The sequence below is a fragment of the Macaca thibetana genome, chromosome 14, assembly GCF_024542745.1.
Source record: "Macaca thibetana thibetana isolate TM-01 chromosome 14, ASM2454274v1, whole genome shotgun sequence".
Lineage (NCBI taxonomy): Eukaryota > Metazoa > Chordata > Mammalia > Primates > Cercopithecidae > Macaca > Macaca thibetana.
Window position 1 is genome coordinate 3,760,827 of NC_065591.1, and position 20,641 is coordinate 3,781,467.

Genomic DNA, 20,641 nt, shown 5'->3' on the forward strand with positions numbered 1-20,641 from the left:
TCTCTACCGCAGGCGTTGCCATGCCTTCTAGCAAGATGAAGCCGCACCCCAGCTGGCTGGTCCCCTCCAGCCACGGTCACCTCAGCAGGCCTGAGCACCCCAAGGCTCCTGTAGCCGTGAAGTCTGGGAGGAGGCGGTCTCCTGGCGGGCCTCCGCTGGGGACCGTCTCCAATCCCTGCCCCCCTCTTTGGTCTAGGCCTTGCTGGGCAGGCCCTGGGCTGCCAGATGATGAGGGCTGGGTAGGTGGGGGAACCCTGGGCAGAGCCAGGCTGGTTCCTGTCTGTGGGGATGTGGGAGAGTTTACATGGCAGCCTCTGCTTATGAACTCGGAGCATGAGTGGAGTGAATTGAGAGGGGAGCGTGGGAAATTCAGGAGCAGAGATGAGACCCTGGATGGAGTCGCTGCTGAGCGCAGAGAGATGCTGGGGCCGGTTTTCAGTGCTGGTCCCCCGTTCCAGAGCAATTTTAAATTAATTTAAAATGCTGAGGGGGGTAGGGGGGCAGCACCCTCCCTGGCAGGGGATCTGGCAGCCAGGCACATTTCCCCCTATTTTTAACACTGACAGCAGATCCTGGGATTGACGGCTTTGCCTCCTGGCATCACTTTCTTGCTGAAAATCTCAGAGAGGAGGCCCTGCTGCTGCCAACCCCATCACCACCCTGTGAGACAAGGCTGCATTTGGGGGACCCCGTCTCATTAGAACCTCAACAGAATGGCAGCAGTAGGAGGCGTGGACCTCGTCAAGTGCAGAGTGGGCAGGAGGGACGGCCTCCCACGGGGTGCCCTGATGTGGTGGGACTGCACAGCTGAGGCCCCGAATGTAGACCTGTGTCTCCGTCTCCCTAGCGCACTCCCAGGACCCTGCACTGGGTGGGGGTCGCAGCACAGTGGAGGGCCCTGGCAAGACTGATGATGGGCTGCGGTGGGGGTCCCCTCCTCCCGATGGGGGCCTGCACCTCTCCTCTGTAAAGTGATGCCATCTTGCTCAAGGAGGGGAATGCCCAGGCCCCAGCTGCAGTCCTGCTCATCCTCAGATCAGAGAGCAGCAGCCAGCCCCCATGGCAGCAGGCTGTTTTATGAGCACAGAGAAACTCTTAAATAGCACCATGGGCCTTGAGCCATGCTCTGGACCTGGCAGGCACCGAAGGCTCTCCAGTGGATGACCTCATTCATGCTCACAGCACCCAGTGGTCCTGTTCTAGCGCCCATTTTTCAGAGAAGGGTGGGAGGGAGAGTGTGGCTGTTTACATAGGAACACAGACCTCGGAGCACTGGCTCCTTCCCAGCCGTGTGGCCAGGAGCAGGTGACTGGACTGTCTGTGTCATGGGGATGATGGCGCTGCCTCCTGTGCTGAGATGAGGTGGCCGCTAGGTACCTGGGATCCGTGGAGTGCTGAGAGCAGGGCCTGGGACACGAGCAGTTGACCTGTGCTTCCCAGCGTCATCCTTGTTACTAATTGACAGATGACGCCGAGCGCAGCAGCTCATGTCTGTAATCCCAGTGCCTTGGGAGGCCGAGGTGGGAGGATCGCTTGAGGCCAGCCTGGGCAACATAGCAAGACCCCATCTCTACAAAAAGTGAAAAAGTAAAAATTAGCTGGGCATGGTGGCACCTGCCTGTAATCGCAGCTACTTGGGAGGCTGAGGCAGGAAGATCACTTGAGCCTGGGAGGTTGAGGCTGTAGTGAGCTGAGATCGTACCACTGCACATCAGCCTAGGCGACAGAGTGAGACCCTGTTTCTAATAATAATTTACAGATAAATAACCTGAGGCATCGAAGGCTCAGGTGTCCTCCAAGGAGCCCCTAAGAAGGGGGTGCCTCCGTTTTCTGCCGCGGTAGGAAGACCCCCCACCGCACTGTCTTTAGCTGACTTTGCCTGGGGGTGCCTTCCACCTGGAAGCACATTCTAGACTCTCCAGTTCACGTTTCCTGCCCTTCCGCTTTCCCAGGAACCCAGTGCAGGTCTCTCTGGGCTCGGCACCAGCTTCTGGAAACCTTGCCGGCTGCTCTTGGCCACCTGTTCCTCCGGTGTCGGGGCCCAGAGAAGAGCGTTTCTGGGGTGCTTCTCCTCCGCCGGCTCCCTTTCCTGCCCCCAGTGCATTGCTTGTTGTTTAATTGCAGGAAGCTCAGAGACAAACACTGGTGGTTTCTATCCAGCACCACCTCTCCAGTGTCTATTTTCAGCCTCCGCTGCAAACAACTTGGAAGTGGGCTGTCCTTCCCGCTTTGTTCTGTGCTGCTTATTTCCATCTCTATATAATTATGGGAAATGTGCATTCATTCACCCAGGGCCGTCCGTTTGATTCTGATTTTCCCTGGCTTGGCTCGTCTTTTCATCAATCAATCCTGGATGTTACTGGGATCTCAGTGTCACCAGGTTGTCTGCCATGTCTGCCATTCCTGCCTCTGGTCTCTCGGAACGGTCTTTGTGGGTGGTTTGGGGGCATCCCCACCCATATCTTTCAACACCCCCACTCTATCCTCGGCACTTAAGATGGCCTCACGCTGACCCCAGGGCCAACAAGCACGTTCCATTGGAATTTCACGAAGCCAAGTAGGAAAAATGTCACGAACTTGGAGATCTGGAGTAAGCCTGATGTTATCAGAGTCCATTTCTCTGCGAGAAAGAGAAACTATTCTGTTCTGATGAGTCCTTCAGTGTGAAATTATGTCTCCCCTAATCCACTCGAGTGGAAAGCCCTCTCATCTTCGAAGTTTATTGTCCTCTGGTTGGAACCCATTTTCTCTATAGCTCATTTTAGAAAAAGATTTTTTTTTTCTTTTTTTTTTGAGATGGAGTCTTGCTCTGTCACCCAGGCTGGAGTGCAATGGCACAATCTTGGCTCACTGCAATCTCTGCCACCTGGGTTCAAGCGATTCTCCTACCTCAGCTGGGATTACAGGTGTGTGCCACCATGCCCAGCTAATTTTTGCATTTTTAGTGGAGACAGGGTTTCAGCATCTTGGCCAGGCTGGTCTTGAACTCCTGACCTCGTTATCCACCCGTCTCGGCCTCCCAAAGTGCTGGGAATACAGGGGTGAGCCACTGGCCCTATTTTATTTTCTTAAGAGGAAATTGAGTCCCAGTGCCTTGGTCATATAAATTGGTATAACTCCAATGAAAGCAGTTGGCCAGACGCATGCCCAGGGCCATGGGGGCACTCAGACCTTTTGACCTGGCATTTCTACTCCTGGGAATGTAAAATATTCAAATGAAGAAAGGTGCTACTTGTGTGAAGATGTTCTTGGCCGTGTTATTGATCATGGGGAAAGTCGAAAAGCATCTCAGCTGGACTGAGATGATCCCTGTCTCAAGAATTTGTCATGTAAAAGAACGGCATGTGTCCTCCAGGAATGTTACGTAACATCCCGTGAGATTACTCCAAGGGCTGCGGCAGGAGGGCCAGGTTCTCAGTGTGAGGAGTGAAGGGCAGCACCCGGTGTGGAGCCTGTGTTTCCAACTCCTCCACCGCGGCCCCGAACCCCACGGTTCCAGTGAGTTTGCGCTATGTCGGAAAATGTGCCCAGCATTTTCGATGACCCCCTTGTTGAGAAGGCCAGCTGTGAAGGCCGGAGCAAGGATTTAGGGAGAGAGATTTTCATGCCCGCACCCCCACCCGCCCCCCAACCCAAATGGAAAAACGCATGGCAATTTCAGGTAGAAACTGAACAGCTTAAATGCTATTCGAGGAGTGCTCCGCTGACCCAATTAGGAAAATGGGGCATTCATTAGATTTTTCTTTTTAAGCAGAGTATTAATGAGTTGCACTAATGTTGTGGGGGTACCTGTGGCGGGGAGAACGTGCTGCCGGAAGAGTCCTCCTGTCCAGAGATGTGGGGAAGCCGGGTGAGGGCTGGGTGTGCGTGGATGGATGCAGGCACCCACTCATCCCCCAGGGAGCTCCCGCCCCCTCAGGGACTTAGATGGGACAGGGGACGGTGGATGCAGCACAGTGTGGTCCTACCTTAGGAAAACTGAGGAGTCACCGGAGAATTGTCCACTAAGACTGCATCCCCAAGCTGAGGAGGAAGATGAAGATGGATGACCACCCATCCAAGGAGATGGCATGGTCACAGGCCTTCCGATGGAAGCACCAGGAGACGTTTTTGAACTCCCGGGCCATGAGCACCAAAAATTGGGAGGGCTGGAGCAGTTCTGTTTTAGAGAAGTTGACTCATGTATCCTCTAAGAATCGGTCGAGCCCTGGATCAGTCTCTTATGTGCAGAGAGCCCCGCAGGTGGGCTGGGGGAGTGGGATTCAACAGCAGACGTCTGTGTTCTCACAGTCCTGGAGGCTGGAGCTTGAGATCAAGGTATTGCAGGGCTGGGGCCTCCTGAGGCTTATCTCTGCGGCTTGTAGGTGCCATCTTCTCCCTGTGACCTCACAGGGTTGTTCCTCTGTGCGTGTCTGTGTCCTCATCTCCTCTTCTTCAAGGACACCAGTGAGAATGGGTTCGGGACCACCCTAGTGGCCTCCCTTTAACTTAACCACCGTGAAGGACTCTTCTCCGCATGCAGTCCCACTAGGCGTCAGGACCTCACAATATGAATTTCAGCTCTGTCTACAATGCCAGCCATCCGTAAACTCTTCCCAAAGGCCACCAAGGCTTGCTTCCCTTCCTCCTCCTGGGGCCTACCAAGCCCACCCCATAGCAGCCCAGCCCTCCCCATAGCAGCCCAGCCCACAGCAGCCCAGCCCTCCCCACAGCAGCCCAGCCCTCCCCACAGCAGCCAAGCCCACTCCTAATAGCTGTCTTTGCTGCCTCCTGGTCACAGTCACCAGCCTGAACATCTCAAAGGCTTTCCACTTCCACTGCAGCCTCTGCTCCCTGACCCCATGACCTGAAACTGATACCTTCTAGCCTCAGCCCTGGGCTCACACCCCAGCCTTCCACACGCTGTGAGAGTCCAGGGTCTGCCCAGCCCGCTCTGGGAGTCTGAGGCCCAGGGTGTGGTGTGGGCAGCTCTGTGCGATGCAAGCCACGCCTGTGTTAGGGGTATGACACCACGTCAGGGTAGTCAGATGACACTAGAGAACGGCCGCCCAGCCCAGCCCCGTGAGCCTATGGAGTGGAAGGGTCCACCGGCCGTGTCGTTCTCACAGATCCCCGTGCAAGCTCAGACGCTGAGGGAGGGAACTGTATGGAGGGAGCTTCACCTTGGCCATCTCTTAGGCCTCTGGGTGGGGAGACCCTGTGTGCTGCCCCCCACCTCCCTGTGAGCCTCCAGCGGTGTCTCCTTCAGCTTCAGGACAGGGCTTGGCTTCCTTGCTGAGTTCCATTTAAGCTGCACGAGAATCCCAGGTGGCACAGCAGGGAGCGGGACCCACTCCTGGCCGAGGGACCCAGGCTGAGGCTTGTGCTTGCTCCAGGGCAGGAGCTTACAGTGCGGGGCTGCTGACCCCTCCCTGTGCCCAGTTCTCTTCTGCTGTTGAAGCTAAAGGGGCTCCTGAAAGGGACAAGTGCAGAGAGGGCCCTAGAACACCATTTGCACTTAGAGAGACAGTGAGTGGCTCAGAGAGGTTATGCAGCCTGGCCAAGGTGTTGGCACAGCGAAACCCCAGCGCTGATTGAAGCAGAATGGGCCACGGGCCTCCACGGCTCATAGCTTGACCACCTCGGGGTCACCACGGTGCTGCAGAAAGGTCTGGAGCCTCCCGGGCTGCCCCAGGGCAGGGAAAGTGCGTTATTCCCTGGAATGTCTTGTCTCTTTCCAGCATGGGTTTTGGCCCCAAGTCAAGGGAAAGCAAAACCATCCTCAAATTTTACTGAAAAGAAATTAGCAAAATGTTTAAATATTTTAATATCATAATGAGATTTCATATACTTGGAAGTAAATGCTAGGTGAGTTGTCAAATATCGCCAATATTGCGTTTGTTCTGTTCGTGGTTTGAGCAAGCACAGGCCAAACAGCTGTGACGCCCAACCAGGCTGCGGGGCGTGTGGAGTAGAGAGAGACAAGGTCTCTTGTCCTGTAGGAGCCCAGCGTTCAGGGAGAAGGGCAGTTAGGTCCCAGAAATAAGGGCGGTGACAGCACAAGGACTGCTTGTAAAGGCTGGTTTGGGAGGGAGTGGGCTCCGGGGATGTCTACCCAGGTCAGTGACAGCAGGCAAGACCTGGAGAAGGTTTGGGAGCTGATGAGCAGACACGCACAGTCAGGGTGGGGCTTGAGGCACGAGAAGGTCTGTAGGTTAGAAGTGGCACTGAGTGCTTGGGTCCCGAGGAGGAGGGAAGAAGCCAGACAGGAGGAGCAGTCACGTTGTCCTGGCTTTGCGGGCTGCAGACTCACCCTGATTCAGCAGGAGCTGGCTCTGGTGCCTAAGGGAGAAGTAGAGGGAAAGGGGCCCCGGACCTTCCTGCAGCTATCGCCGGCACCTAGGTCAGGCCAGAATTCCTGAAGAACCAAGGTGGAGACCCTCCTGGAATGTGGCACTACAGGGCTTGGGTTTCACCATCAGCAGCTGGGTCAGCGATGGGGCCAAAGGCAGACCCCACAGGCTCAGCCCGAGCACATCGTGGCCTGGCTGTGTGACCTCCATCCAGTTGCTGACCTGCTCTGAACCTCGGACTCCTCCGCCGTGTAATGGGGAAAATGGCTGTGCCCTGGGTGGCGGTGGAGGGAGGAGAGACGGAAGCCGTGCAGCTCTTGCCCTCCCTGCCTGGCGTGTCGCAGGCATCACCTGCTGCCGCTGCCCACTTCTTTCACTGTGGTGATAATTGCTATTTTATTTCCACATGTTTTTTTTTAAATTTATTTTTTTTGAGATGGAGTCTTGCTCTGCCACCCAGGCTGGAGTGCAGTGGCACCATCTCAGCTCACTGTAACCTCTGCCTCCCGGGTTCAAGCGATTCTCCTGCCCTAGCCTCCTGAGTAGCTGGGATTACAGGCGCCCAGCACTGTGCCTGGCTAATTTTTTGTTTCTTTGTTTTTTTGTTTTTTTGTTTTTTTTTAGAGACAGGGTTTCACCATGTTGGCCAGGCTGGTCTTGAAGTCTGGACCTCAAGCAATTCACCTGCCTCGGCCTCCCAAAGTGCTGGGATTACAGGCCTGAGCCACCATGCCCGGTCTATTCTTACGTTTTATACAACTCTGGAAGAGATCGAGCCAGCCAGAATGTTTCTCAGGTGAAGTCTTATCAAGCTCCAGTGAAACACAGTCAAGTCTTGATGGCTGGGGGTGGCCTGATCAGCATCTCTTAGAAGTGCCTGGCGCTGGGGTGGCTGCAGCATGAGAACCCCCACAGCAGTTCCTTGTCGCTGTCCTCAGCACCCAGGAGGGAGATCCTGAGTCTGCGGGCTCCAGCCTCCCCTTATGGCCCCCCAGTCCTCTCCAGGCTCCTGCTGCCTGGAACAGCCCTGCCCTAATGGCTGAGGTCCCAGGAGCTCTCCCTGGCCGCTGAGCTACAGTATGTGGCTGCTGCTGTGTGCCCTTTTATTTGTGGACAGCTGGGAGGGAGACGCCTCCCCTCCCAGGTCTCCACCTTTTGTATTAGTTAATGCCGCTAGAATCCCAGGAGTCAGCCCATGGACACTCTGCTCTTCCGAGGGGCTCCTCCCAGACAAGGATGCTCCTCAGAATGGAGAGGGGGGATCTTGCAGCCTGAAGGACTTTTGGGGTGCATTCCACTCCTCTTTTGACATGTGGGGAAACTGAGGCTCCAGGGAGACAGACTCCTAGCCAGGCAGAGGCAGCACCTGGAGCACGCAGGTGGGTCTGCGGACCTGCCCTTGGGCATCTCTGCCTGATGCCATGTAGTCTGCCAGATGAGCTCCTCACCTGCCCCCCAAGGCACCCATCCAACTACCTCCCTGTCCAGGGATCGGGACACCTCTGGTTGGCTTTGACATTGAGGTGGCGCTCACAGTGAGGCCTTCGCTGCCCTGGGAAGCTGTGACCGTGATAATGCCTGAGTCCTCAAAGCCCCTCATGCTGTTCTTCCCAGACTGCACGCCGTCACCATGTGGGGAACCAGCCGGCAGGCCCCACGCCCCCTGCCTTCAGCCCCGGGGCTGCACAGCTGCTGGCTGGCCGAGCCCACCTCACACTTGATGTTCCCCCCTCTCCACATCCCTTCCCTTCAGGGTTTGGTTCTTCCTAGACTTGGGGGTTTTCTTGATGCAGATGCGGTGCCTGATATTCACTATGCTGCCAGCTCGGCCCTGGGAGGAATTTATTTGAAGGTTAAATCAGTCACTGAGCCTTAATTAGTTCCCAAAATATAAATGTGCATTTGGATCCGCTAACTAGGTGAAGAACCGAGGTGGAGAAGCAGCCTCACTCAGCCGCCTGGTGAGTGCTTCCTTTTCCAGGGCGGCCTGGCAGTTTTACCGGGGACACCTTGATCTAAAAAGGGACCTCCCCTTCAACCCGCCTTCACTTCCAGCCTCCCGGAGGTACTCAAGCTTTGCAAAACTTGGATTCTTATATTGAAATAAACCCCCTCCAAGGCTGTGGTCCTTCCCTGATGGGCTGTAAGGAAGTCCAGGTCTGGGAGCCCGGTGGCCCGGGAAGGCTGCACCGCCTGTCTGCTCAGGACTTTTTGGCTTACGTAGTCAGTGGTCCCAGCACATCCTGGTCCCCTGTCTGCTTTGACACACCTGCCCTCTCTACCAGGGCTGTGTGTGTTGCCTCCAGACGTGGGGAGAGTGCGCTGGCTGCTGGATACCACGGGCTGTGGAGCGGGGTGGGGAGGGCCACGGGCCCAGACCTGTCCTTTCCCTGAGGGCTTTCTAAGCTGAGTTACCAAATAAAGCAACCAAGACACCTCCAAGCACATGAACTGAGTTGTGGAGCCCGCATGTTATACCATGGTTCTTATTTTATTTAGGATGAAAAGTAGTTTGAAGGAGCCTATTGGATGATTTCTCCTCCACTTTACTGAATATCTACAAGTGTGTTGTATTAAATATAATTACAGATGTATCGATGAGCCCGTGACTTCTGCTTTCCCGTAGTGATGGAGCAGCTCATGTCAGACTAACCCTCCTGTTAATCACAGTGACAAACGCCAGACCAATTCTATATAAACACCAACACCAGCTGCTTGTAGGCTTGGGCAAGTGGCCAAAAGCAGACAGAACTAGAGATGCCGGGACCCTTGACAGAAGAGGCCCCCGCCTTGTGAGGCCCACATTAATTAGGTTTCCCCTGACATAAACTGGAATCTTACTGTGTTGTGGATTCAGGGATTTGAGGGTGGGGTCAGAGTTGCCTGAGAGACTGGAAGTCAAGAGAAATCCTGGAAAGAGGAGGGCCCTGAAGTCTACACATAAATTCCTTTTGGATTGTTGAACCAGCCTGTGCAGGGTGAGAATCCAGGGGCTCAGCGGAAAACGATAGCTTAAAGCCCAGATGCCTTGGGGAGACTTAAGTAGTTTCTTCCACAGGAGAGACAGAGTATAGAATTGAGTCCCAACATGTTAGAGGAGCTTGATGGACATCTTGAGCTTTCTGCTGGAGCCCCAGAGGGGCCCTAGGAGTCAGGACTCCATCCCAAGACCAAATCGACAGAGACTCCGCCAACAAAGCCTCAGATCGCTACCTCCACGGGGCAGGGCATTGCACTGATAGTTTTACTACCTACTTGAAAAACTAAACACACCTCAGAGGAAGATAACAGAACGTAGAGCCTCTCCGACATAACAAACACAATGACCATTATAGAATGAGAAATTACTAGCTACAAAGAGAAGGAAAATGCAATGTGCAACCAAAGGAAGCCACAATTGTTAGAAGCAGCATCAAACAACCAAGTGTTGAAGCAGCCAAGGGCCTAAAACGACCAGAACATGCACTGATAAGCTCCCACTTTGTGCGGGGTCTTCTGTGGTGTCCTGAGCATAGAGAAGTGTGTGAAGGCCCCTCCCCTGCCCCAGGCCTTCCAGAAGGCCCCAGTTGTGGGGAGACAGTGTTCATGACGGGAAGATACTTCACATGGTGAGGCAAACACCATAAAAGTCCAGGGTGGTGGCCGGGACTTTGGTGGTGGCTCACGCCTGTAATCCCGGCACTTTGGGAGGCAGGCAGATCACGAGGTCAGGAGATCGAGACCATCCTGGCTAACACGGTGAAACCCCATCTCTACTAAAAATACAAAAAATTAGCCAGGCATAATGGCAGGTGCCTGTAGTCCCAGTTACTCGGAAGGCTGAGGCAGGAAAATGGCGGAAACCCGGGAGGCGGAGCTTGCAGTGAGCAGAGATCACGCCAGCCACTGCACTCCAGCCTGGGCGACCGAGCGAGACTCCATCTCAAAAAAAAAAAAAAAAAAAAAAAAAAATGTCCAGGGTGGGAGGTAGGAACGTGCCTTCCTTTTACTTATTCATTTTTTTGGATGAAGTTATTCAGCATGCTTTTTTTTTTTTTGAGACAGAGTTTTGCTCTGTTGCCCAGTCTGGAGTGCAATGGCACCATCTCAGCTCACTGGAACCTCTGCCTCCTAGGTCCAAGCGATTCTCCTGTCTCAGCCTCCCAAGTAGCTGGGATTACAGGCGTGCCACCATGCCTGGCTCATTTTTTATGTTTTTAGTAGAAACAGGTTTCACCATGTTGGCCAGGCTGGTCTTGAACTCTTGACCTCAAGTGACCTGCCTGCCTCAGCCTCCCAAAGTGCAAGGATTACAGGCATGAGCCACTATGCCTGGCCTCAACACACATCTTCAAGAGGGGCTGGGCTCTGTGCTGGTGATGCAGTGGTGATTGAGATAGACTCTTCCCTTGTCCACAGTTTGCAGACATTTTACTTGGGGGAGAAAGACCAAATAAGCAAACTTAAAACTAATGTGACTTCAATATTCAATAAATAGAATGAAGGAAAAAGTCACAGGGGGCTAGCATGGAGAATAAGAGAGAAACCCTCTTGGACAGGATGGCCAAGGAAAGCCTCCTCATGTGTTGACCTTGAGTGTGAGTGCACAAGGCCTGGAGTTGGAAGCAGCCAGACACAGGAAGGGCAGGCAGAGGAGTGCCAGATGGAAGGCAGGCACAGCAGGGGCAGAGGTGTGTCCAGAGCACTGGGAGGGAGCTGGCAGGGCCCATGTGGGTGAGGGGGCATGTGGAGGAGCAGGAGCAGCAGAGGCAGTGGCGTAAGTCCCCTAGAGGCCTGTAAGGGGGCAGTGGCATGTTCAGTCTGCCTGGTGTCTTTATCAGCTGCAGCTGTTTTAACAAAAATACCATAGACTGGTGGCTTAAGCGACAGAAACATTTTTCTCGAAGTTCTGAGGAAAGTCCAAGATCAAGGTGCCAGCCTTGATTGATCTTAATTGGGTGTCTGATGAGGGCTCCCTTCCTGGCTTGCAGACGGCAGCCTTCTTGCCAAGCCCTCCCATGGTGGAGAGACAGAGAGCAACCAAGTCTCAAGTCTCTTCTTACAAGGACACCAATCCCATCATGGGGGTCCCACCTCCTTGACCTCATCCAACCCTCATTACTTCCCAATGTCCCCATCTCCAAATACCATGACATGGGAGGTTAGAGCTTTAACACATGAATTTGGGGGGGATGTAAACCTTCAGGCCACAGGACTTGGTGACTGTAGTTGGCCTCTGATGGTCTCAGGTGCTGCTTTGAGTAAGTCACTCTGTGAGGGGAGCTGCTGAGCGGGCAGCCCTTCGATGTGTCCTGGGACACTCAGGCGTTGGGCAGCTGCAGTGGTTCTTTCTGTGTGGTCCTGGCATCTGCAGTCTGGCACCAAATGCCCAAGCAGTGAGGAGCCTGTGAGCAGTGAGCAGAGGCTGTGATGGAGGCAGACAGGGCCCTCCAGACAGCGTCTACCCATGGGGGAGCAGCAGGAAAGATATAGAGGTCCAGGCCTTGGGTGGCACCCGGGGCCACCCACGGGAAGTCCTTTCCCTCCATGCCTAGCACTCTGTAAACGTTGACCTGCGCAACTGCTGGCCTTCGAGGCGGCTGCAGTTATTACCCTTTCTCCGACCTGCAGGCTCAGGCTCGGACAGGCACAGCCACGTGCCTGAGGTCTCAAGCAGCAAGGGTGGAAGCAGGCACCGTCCTCGCCCCCAGCCTCACCCAAGCTTTCCCTCTGTGCCCAGTGGCAGTTGTGTGGCGCCGGCCTGAGAATCAGGGCCAAGGGGCCATGCTGCTTCTGAGTGTGCAGCCGCTCAGGAAGTGGAGGCAGCGGGCACGTTCCCTTAAGGACTGAGAGCCGGGCCTTCCCTCGGCCCCCCGTGGGCAAACTGGCCATGTTGTGAAAGGGTGTCTGTGGCTGGAAACAGAGTGACACTCCCACCCACGTTTTGGGAGTCCCTCCTGCACCTTGGTGGGCCCTCCTGTAGGGGAGAGGATGTGGTGGGCGCCCACCCCAGTGTGGCTTGAGACAGGGAGAGCTGCTGCCCTGCTTAGGGTGTGGTGGGCTCAGGGTGCCCACTCCCCCAGCCTCCGCTGAGGTCCGAGAGGGAGTCCACTCGGTCCCTAGATCTCCAGGCTTCTCCTCCCCGGGTTTCTCTAGCCTGTGGGATTCTCAGAGACCTCATGAAACCTCAGCAGAGTGAGGGCTGGTCACCCTACTCTACAGATGAGAAAATTGAGTTCCAGAGCCCCGCCTTGAGTCGGAGACTGACCCAGGACTCACATCTTCCACCACCAAGCTCAGATTTCATTCTTTTATAAGAAGCTGGAACAAAGGACCCCATCAGGTCCTGTGGAAAGAGGATGGCTCGCCCCAACAGGGGTCCCCCAGCTCAGCTCTGGTTCCTCCCAGGGACTGGACACCTCTTCTCATGGTGCAAGATCACTCAGACCCCCAGGGTCCTCCATCAGCCCTCAGCCCACTTGGCCTGCACCTCGGCCCCTGGTTGTGATTCCTGACTGAGCAGCCCGTGTCCTCGAGAACTGGCGGAGGACATCTCAGCATATAAGCCTCATTTTCCCCTGTGGGAGGCCCAGGTATCCACAGTCACTCCGCTCTCAGAAGGGCCACCACAGGGGTGGCTCATGCTGCCTGTAAGCCAGTGCACACCCCTTGGGTCCACCCCTGCTCCCCCGTCAGGGCAGCATGTCCCGCACACAGTAGCGTCCTGTGCACTGGGGCTGTGGCTCTGCAGGGAGCCTGTGGCCAAGGCTGGAGCTGCGTGGAGGGAGGGCAGAGGAGGCAGCGTCTGGAGGCTGTGATTCGTCTAGAATATACCTTAGGGAACCCCTCACTTCTCTTTGTAGTCAGACCCATTTTCACCCTCCAGAGCTCCTCCCCACTGCCCCCCAAAATAGCTGTGTTCTTGGCCCTAAAGCCCATTTCAGGGTCAGAAAACTGGTGAGTGGTATCTCCTGGAGTTACACCCCCAGTCCCCTGCAGCTCTCCATCCAACCAGGGAGAGAGACCCTGTGGGAGGTTCCGATGCCCTCTCCTCAGTGCCCTCACCCTGATTTTCCACAGGCCTCCATCAATCCTGCAGGAGCAAAGCTTCCCTCAATGACTCCAGCGACGGGAACATTACAAACGCCACAGACTCCTACCTCTTTGTGCAAAGATAACCCCGCATTATTGCCGAGATGCCTTTTTATATCTTGCGTTATTTATAAAAGCATGATTCATTTAACAATTATTGTGAGATGGAGAAATGTTGCCTACTAATATTTAAATTGCAGTTATCTAAAGCTACGAGGGAAAGAAACAAGAGCTGCTATTTTGGATCTGGTGGGGGATGGGCAGGAAGAATTCCGCTCTAGCTTGTACCTGCCCTGCACCTGCCACCCCTGCTCCTGGCTTGGCCCCCGCTGGCTCAGGCTCTTGCGTACACACTTTCTCAGCATTCAGTCTTTGTTTCTGCAAGATAAAGTGGAGCTTGGGGCTGGTGGGCCACCGAGACCCTCTAGAGTTTCTTTTCTTTTTTTAGCTTCCCATGGGCCTCCAGTCTGAACAGAGTTAGAGCCACCTCCTGTGTGTTTTGTGTTCAGGTGGAAATAGGCTCAGGTGCTCCCCTGCATCTACCCCTGAAATATGGGGTGGGGCCTTAATAAATCTCTGGGATATCAGGGCATCCTCTGCCCCAAAACCCTGCGAATTTTCTTGGCATTGCTTCCTACATCCCAGCATTTTATTTTCTTCCCTTCTGGTTTGGGTGTGATCACGCTCAGGGTTTTGCTGCGGGTTTAAGTTGAAGGTACTGCTCAAAGCTGGCCCTTGTGCCTTCCTCAACTTGGAGCTCCTTCCTGGCAGGAGGGCCCGGGTCTGAGTTACGCAGGAACAGTGTCGTGGGGAGATGACCCTGCCCCTAGCGGCCCGATGGCCTTCCACTACCTGCAGCCACCTGAGCTGCCCAGAGAGACTGAGAATGCCTGTCAGGACCTCCCTCGTCACCAAGCTGTTGTGGTAATCCCAATAATGAACAGTCAGCAATAATAAACAAACTTCAGTCGTGGTCATGGTGGCAGCAGCTAACCTCTGTGGAGCGCTCACCGTGCGTAAGTACCGCACCCAGTAAGCACGTAACCCCCCGAGCAGCTCCTTGAAGTGGCCACTATCACTGTGCATGCTTTGTGTTTGGAGATCCAGAGTCCAGGGACATTTTGTGACTTGTGGACAGTTGCCTTGTGGGATTTGAACCCAGAAAGTCCAGCTGCAGATGTTGCAGAGACGCTCTCAGGGTCCCTGGACCACAGGCCTCCCTGAGAGATGTGGCGTGCCCAGCTCTCTTCCCTGAGACCCAGCCTCATGGGCTCTGCCGGTCAGGGTCTGGGTCACCAGCAGTAGAGTCCACCCTGGCTTGTTGATGCAGGAGAGGGAAGACTCTGACAGATGTCAGGCAGTCACTGTGCTCCAACAGGGCTGGAGAGCCAGTTCCGGAAACTGCGGCAAGCCGGGGCAGCCAGTCGGGGCAGCCAGTCAGGGCATCCAGCCACAGGTGGGCTCTGTGGAGCGCCTGGTGCCGTGCGCAGGCAGAGGTGCTGGCAGGAGCTTGACATTGTGCTGGAACCGCGTGCCACACCCACTGGCTTCGGTGAGTTGCTCCTCCTGCATCAGTGCCTTCCTGGTCCATGTGTCTGATTGGCTCGAACTCGAAACCCCAGCAGCCGGGGAAGCTGAGAGATGAGCCCTCGCTGTTTCCAGGCAGGACATGGGGTGCGGGGAACTCCAAATGCAGTGAGGACGCTGAGGACGCCAGCCCGGCTGCTCTGCAGATGCAGTGAGGATGCTGAGGACACTGGCTCAGCCGCTCTGCAGATGCAGTGAGGATGCTGAGGACGACAGCCTAGCTGCTCTGTAGATGCAGTGAGGATGCTGAGGATGCTGTCCTGGCTGCATCTGCTCATGGGGCAAGGCGGGGCAGTACAGACCTTCTCAGGGTCTGGGGCAGCTGGTAGCATGGCTGTGGCTTAGCACAGGCCTCCCTGGGCCTCCACTGGGTGCGTGCAAGGCCCTGGGCAGAAGTGGGGGTGGGGGTAGGATGGGAGCTGGAGAAGGAAGGTGGCTTCTGGCCTCAGGTGAGCAGCACAACTAGAGGCCAGCCTGGTGAAGCTAGTAAAGTGCTGTGGAACACTCAGAAAAGAAGCTGGGACTCACCCCCTCTGTTAATTCACTCATGCATGTATTCATTCATTCATTCGTTCATTCATGTCCAGAGCACTGGGGATCCTGCCAGTGTGCAGGGCAAGGAGGAGGGCTGGGCACGGAACCTGGCTTTGAGGAGCTGCGAGTCTCCTGGCTCCACAACATGCCCTGAGGGCTGACGGCTGCCACAGGAGCCCTGAGGAGAGGGGTCTGTCTGCTGCCTGGATCAGTCAGGGAGACTTCCTGGAGGAGGCAGCACCCAGAAAGATAATGTGAATGCATTGTGAGCAACAGACCAGGACTTGTTTATTATAGAGATAGGGCAAAGCGGGAGGATTGCCTTGCTATCTGCTTACAGATTTTTTAAAAATTAAATGTATTCATTCAGTGATCACTGACACTGCCTCCAGGTACTACTGTTACAAATATTAACTTACTTTATCCTTATGACTCTCCTGTGAAGTGGTACCATTAATATCCCCATTAAACAGACTAGGAGACAGAGGCAAAGAGAGGTCACGGGACTTTTCTGGGGTCACAGAGCTAAGATTGCCCCCAAAGGTGTCCCCACAGTGTTGCGTGCACCAAGCCCCTCTCCTTTGTGCTTCAAACATGAGCTCGGGTAGCTCTACCCTGCGGAGTAAGTTGTGCTATTCCCACTTTACAGATGGGGAAACAGGGTCGGGGGGTGTCCAACCAGCCCATGGCTGCAGGGGTCATGAGACAGAGTCAGCACCCAAACCCGCATCTTGACTCCCACGTCCGGTTCTTTCCAAACCACATGGGCACTGAAGCCACAGCAAGTGGAGGTGGGTGTCTGATCGCCACTGAACGGGGGGCATTTCTGAGACCCATGCGCACCTCTGAGTCTCACCAGGCACGTCTATAACACCTGGTACGGCCTCTCCGCCAGGACTTTGGAGCACCTTGAAATGTTCTGATGTGCGAAGAGCTTTTTTTTATGCAAGAAGTGAAATTATTTTCAGCCCGTTGTCAAGCAGTTGTCAAAAGACATGGCAAATAAAGGGCTTAGTGAGTCTCAGGGTTTGAGGGGGTGGTGCAGTGTATGGGGTGAATCTGTGGGGTGCTCGTGGGCAGGGGGTGCAGGGAGGGAGGGAAAGGGGCACGGGGCTTTGAATGTCACTGGCTCACAAAGCACCAAGGGCCAGGCACTGGAGCTGGGCTGAATGGAGCTGAGTTGGTGTCTGTGGCGCCAGGTTGGGTGGCTGAGAGTTTGGGGTTCATTTGGGGGTGACCCTTTTCCTTTCTGGAAACTCTGACTTCAGAGCCTCCCTCTCCTCTTTTCTCCTGGTTTTCAGTCTGTCCATGGACAACAAACAGACTCGAAAGGTGCTTGCCTGCGTTTTGGGATGGGTGGGCGTGTGGGCAGGCAGGCAAATAGCTTCATCACCAACCACTCCCATTGCCACCCTCTCTGCTACCCGCCTGCCCCCAGCCCAGCTCACACCCGGAAGTTCTTCCCCTCCAATCTCTCCCTTTTCCAGAATGAAATCCGTTTGAAATAAAACCTCATCTGCATTCAGTAGGAACGTGGCCAGCACAAGCCTGCAGCGTCGTCGTAGGCCCTCCACACAGGACCGCTGTAGGAACAGAGGGTCTAAAGGCGGAAGGAAGGGAAGGCTCAACCATGCTGTGGGCATTTGGGCTCCAACGCATGGAAACCTATGTGGGTGCAGCAGTGATATCTGACCCTTCCTGGACCCGGGGCAGCTTAGCGCTCAGCCTCTCTGAACCTCGTCCGTCTCATCTGCCAGCCTTCCTGCTGGTCTCAGGGACCCAAAGCCTGAGGCTTTTCTCAGAGAAAAAGATTTCTGGAAGCCTCATGGGAAAATGGGTTTTTAAGTTTCGTCTTTTATCTTCGTCTTAATTTTCATCTCAACCACTAGCACTCGGTCGTCCTCGGAATCCTTGTTTTAGAGATGGGAGCGGTGCTAGTGAGTTCCCGGAGTTCTGCGAGAGGCTCTGCTCCCGCCTCTGCCTCTGCTGCCCCAGCTCTCCAAGGTCACCTGGTCTGTGGCAGGTTTCTGGGTCTCCGTGGCTCGGAGGGTGAAGGGCCGGGCCTGTGTGCAGATAGCAGGAGGGTGCGAACCGTCTACCTGGGTCTCAGGGGTGCGCCTGTCTCCTGCAATAACCCCAAGTATGGATGTCTGTGAGGGCCCAGACCCCAAACACTCACACCAAACGTTTGTCCACGCAGAACTTCCCGCCCAGCCAGGCAGGCAGGGCAGGCTTCAAGCTGCAAATGCGCTCATAAAACGAGGGGCAGAAGGAATGCTGATGTTCCCATGGACACATCCCAGGGCTGGAAGAGAAATATTCCCCCAGGAGGGCAGGGACGGGGACACCACATGAAAACCGCCCTGGAGGCTGCACAGGGGTTTGTGTTTGTCGAGGCAGAGACTGTGCCTTCAGTGCCAGACTTCCTGGCAATTGAGGAAGTGGTCTGCACCCACTGGGGAAGGGGGCAGGTGGTGGGTGTGGGAGAAGGAGGTTCATATATGCTGCTGCCCGCGTCTTTGACAGCGAGAACCCCTGCACACACGTAGTGAGCCCCCTGTCGCTGGAAGTATCCATGGAGAGCCTACCACATGGCCAGGAGGGTGGTGTCAAGAATGACCCAATACCCTCTGCAGGATTTCTGTGGGGTTGACCAGAAGACCCCTGTGTGGCAGAGCTTGGCCCAGGGCCGGGCACTCAGTAGGTCTGTGCATGAGACTGATGGAGCCACTGCTGCTCCTGATCTTTGTGAATGGTTTACTCAGCCTCCTGCGAGTGTGGGTGGGAAAAGTTGTCTGCTTATTGAAAGAATTGAAGGTGTCGGGAAAAGGGATCCTTTAGCCTGGGGGTGTTCCCTGGGTTCCTCAAATCGTCCAGTGTCCAAAGCCTCATCGTGCCCCGCCCCTCACCCCTGCACAGCCTGAGAAGCAGGCCTGGGTCTTCAGATCTGGCTGGCTGTCTTCTGCACATGCCCCCAAACCGGATGGGACATGGGGTGCAGGGGTGGGGTAGAGGGACACCAGGGATGGAAGCCAGCCGTGTTCCTGGTGACGGGGCCTTGTCTCGGGAAGGCTCCTTCCCTTCTCCCTGGGCAGCTCAAGGTTCGTGGAACCCTTGCCTGGCCTCCTGCTTGTGAGTAAATGCCCCTCCAGGAGCGGCAGCTGCACACACACATGATGGCGGTCGCTGAGGGTCCTGTCTGGGCCAGCTGTGGGTGCTGCTGCATGGCTCCCGTCCAGAGGTTCTAGGTTCTACTCTGGTTTAGACAGGGCAGGACCTTTTCTTGGTCCTTTGGCATATTTGACATTGGAGGCCCCTGCGAGGGGAAAAAGGCTCCATCTTGTCCCCTGCATCTGTCCAGAACAGATGCAAGATTGTCGCATGGCCCCCGGGAAGTGGCTTCTTCCCCACACCCTCCACCCAAGGTCATCCGTGGCCAGCAAGGCAGCCAACGATGACAGGACACCACTGGCCTCAGGCCAAGGGCCATCCTGGCCTCACCAGCCCAAAAACGTGCAGGCTCTGCCCGCGCTGCTGCAGGCCGCAAAGGCAGTAATGCCAGAGCAGTGATTGGCTCAGAAACTTGGCTTGGGATGAGGCTCTCTGCTTTTGGGAGGGAATCGATCAGTGGCAGATGGAGGTGGTGTTGAGCGTCACTGAGTCTCCCCGAGAGTTCCCTGAGCTTTGGTGAGTTCTCTGGGCTCACGTGGCTGAGCACACGACCAGCCGGGTCCCCCAGCCTTGGAGGAGCTCCCTCTACACACCAATACGGACACGGTGGCATCCCCGTCCCAGCCTCCCAGCGCTCGCCAGCCAGGGCAGGCAGCCAGGCCAGCACATAGCAATGAACTAGACACTCACCATCTGGAAAGCTTCTGGCCCCCCTGGCTGGTCCACCCTGAGGACACATCGTCAGGCCTCTCAAAGTAGGGGAGGCTTTGTGCATCTGAGGAAGGTTCTTCTGGAAGCCGTTGAGCCTTGCTCACAGTGTCCAAGTGCATGAACCCTGTGGGACACGCTGGTGACTCTGACCTCAGAACGATTTCTTAATGCAAGTCTTAGAAATGGCTTCGACTCACTCGGTTTTGTGATTTGGCGACGTATGGTAGGGTGAGAATGTCACCCCTGGCAGAGTTTTGACATGGCTCATGAGTTGTGTGAGTTAAATAAGAGATGAGGTTTATTGCTATTTCTGGGTTTCTGTGGGGTTTGTTTGTTTGTTTTTGGAGACAAAGTCTTGCTCTGTCCCCAGGCTGGTGTGCAGTGGACAGTCATAGCTCACTGCAGCCTTGAACTCCTAGGCTCAAGCAATCCTCCTGCCTCAGCCTCCTGAGTAGCTGGGACCACAGGCGCACGACCACACCCGGCTAATGTTTTTAAATTATTTTTCATGGAAACGGGGTCTCACTGTGTTGCCCAGTCTGGTCTCAAATTCCTGGGCTCAAGCAATTCACCCGCCTCCACCTTCCGAAGCGCTGGGATTACAGGCGTGAGCCACCACGCCCGGCCAAGAGATGCTGTTCGGGTGCTCAGCTGATACAGGGCTACCCTCAGTGATTCTGTGGCAGTCTCTGCTGAGAGGCCCTCACCGAGGAATGCCGCTGTCCCGTCCCCGGTATGCCGTCGGGGAAAGGCTCCTGGGGGAGGCCAGCCTTCTCGTTCTCACAGCGCCATTTTTATTGACACGAAGTGTGTCAACCATATGGAATTAAACTTCAGTGCTCTGGTTGCTTTTTCCTTGTCTTGTCTCATCTTTCTCCGATTTTGGGTGTGTGTGTATGTGTCTGTGTGTGTCTGTGTGTGTGTATGTTTTAAATTTCTGAAGCAGTTCTCTTAGCAACCAGGAAAAAAAAAACAAAAAAACAGCACACTAAATTACAGCCCAGCAGAGGCATCAGGCAACAGAACCTTGCCCCTGGATGCTCCATGTAGCTTCAGGAAGCTCCTTCTCCTGGTGTAGAAATAATGCACTGTCCACCTGCCATAGGGCACCAGCCTGCATCCACTTCTCTGTGTTCGCTTTATAAATCTGACTTTCTCCACGTAGGGCTTCCAAGGGATCGCTTTCCTCTTTTCTCTTCTTCTGCTGGGTTGGAAATGCCTAAAGTGACCCTGAG

General features: G+C 55.1%; 2 protein-coding genes across 3 annotated transcripts in view; one reads left to right on the top strand and one right to left on the bottom strand.

Moving 5' to 3' along the window:
• The window catches only part of NADSYN1 (NAD synthetase 1), a 559,458-nt gene that overhangs the window by 505,107 nt on the left and 33,710 nt on the right, over positions 1-20,641 (bottom strand). The gene's annotated exons all lie outside the window — the stretch shown is intronic.
• The window catches only part of SHANK2 (SH3 and multiple ankyrin repeat domains 2), a 666,329-nt gene that overhangs the window by 279,647 nt on the left and 366,041 nt on the right, over positions 1-20,641 (top strand). The window lies entirely within an intron of this gene.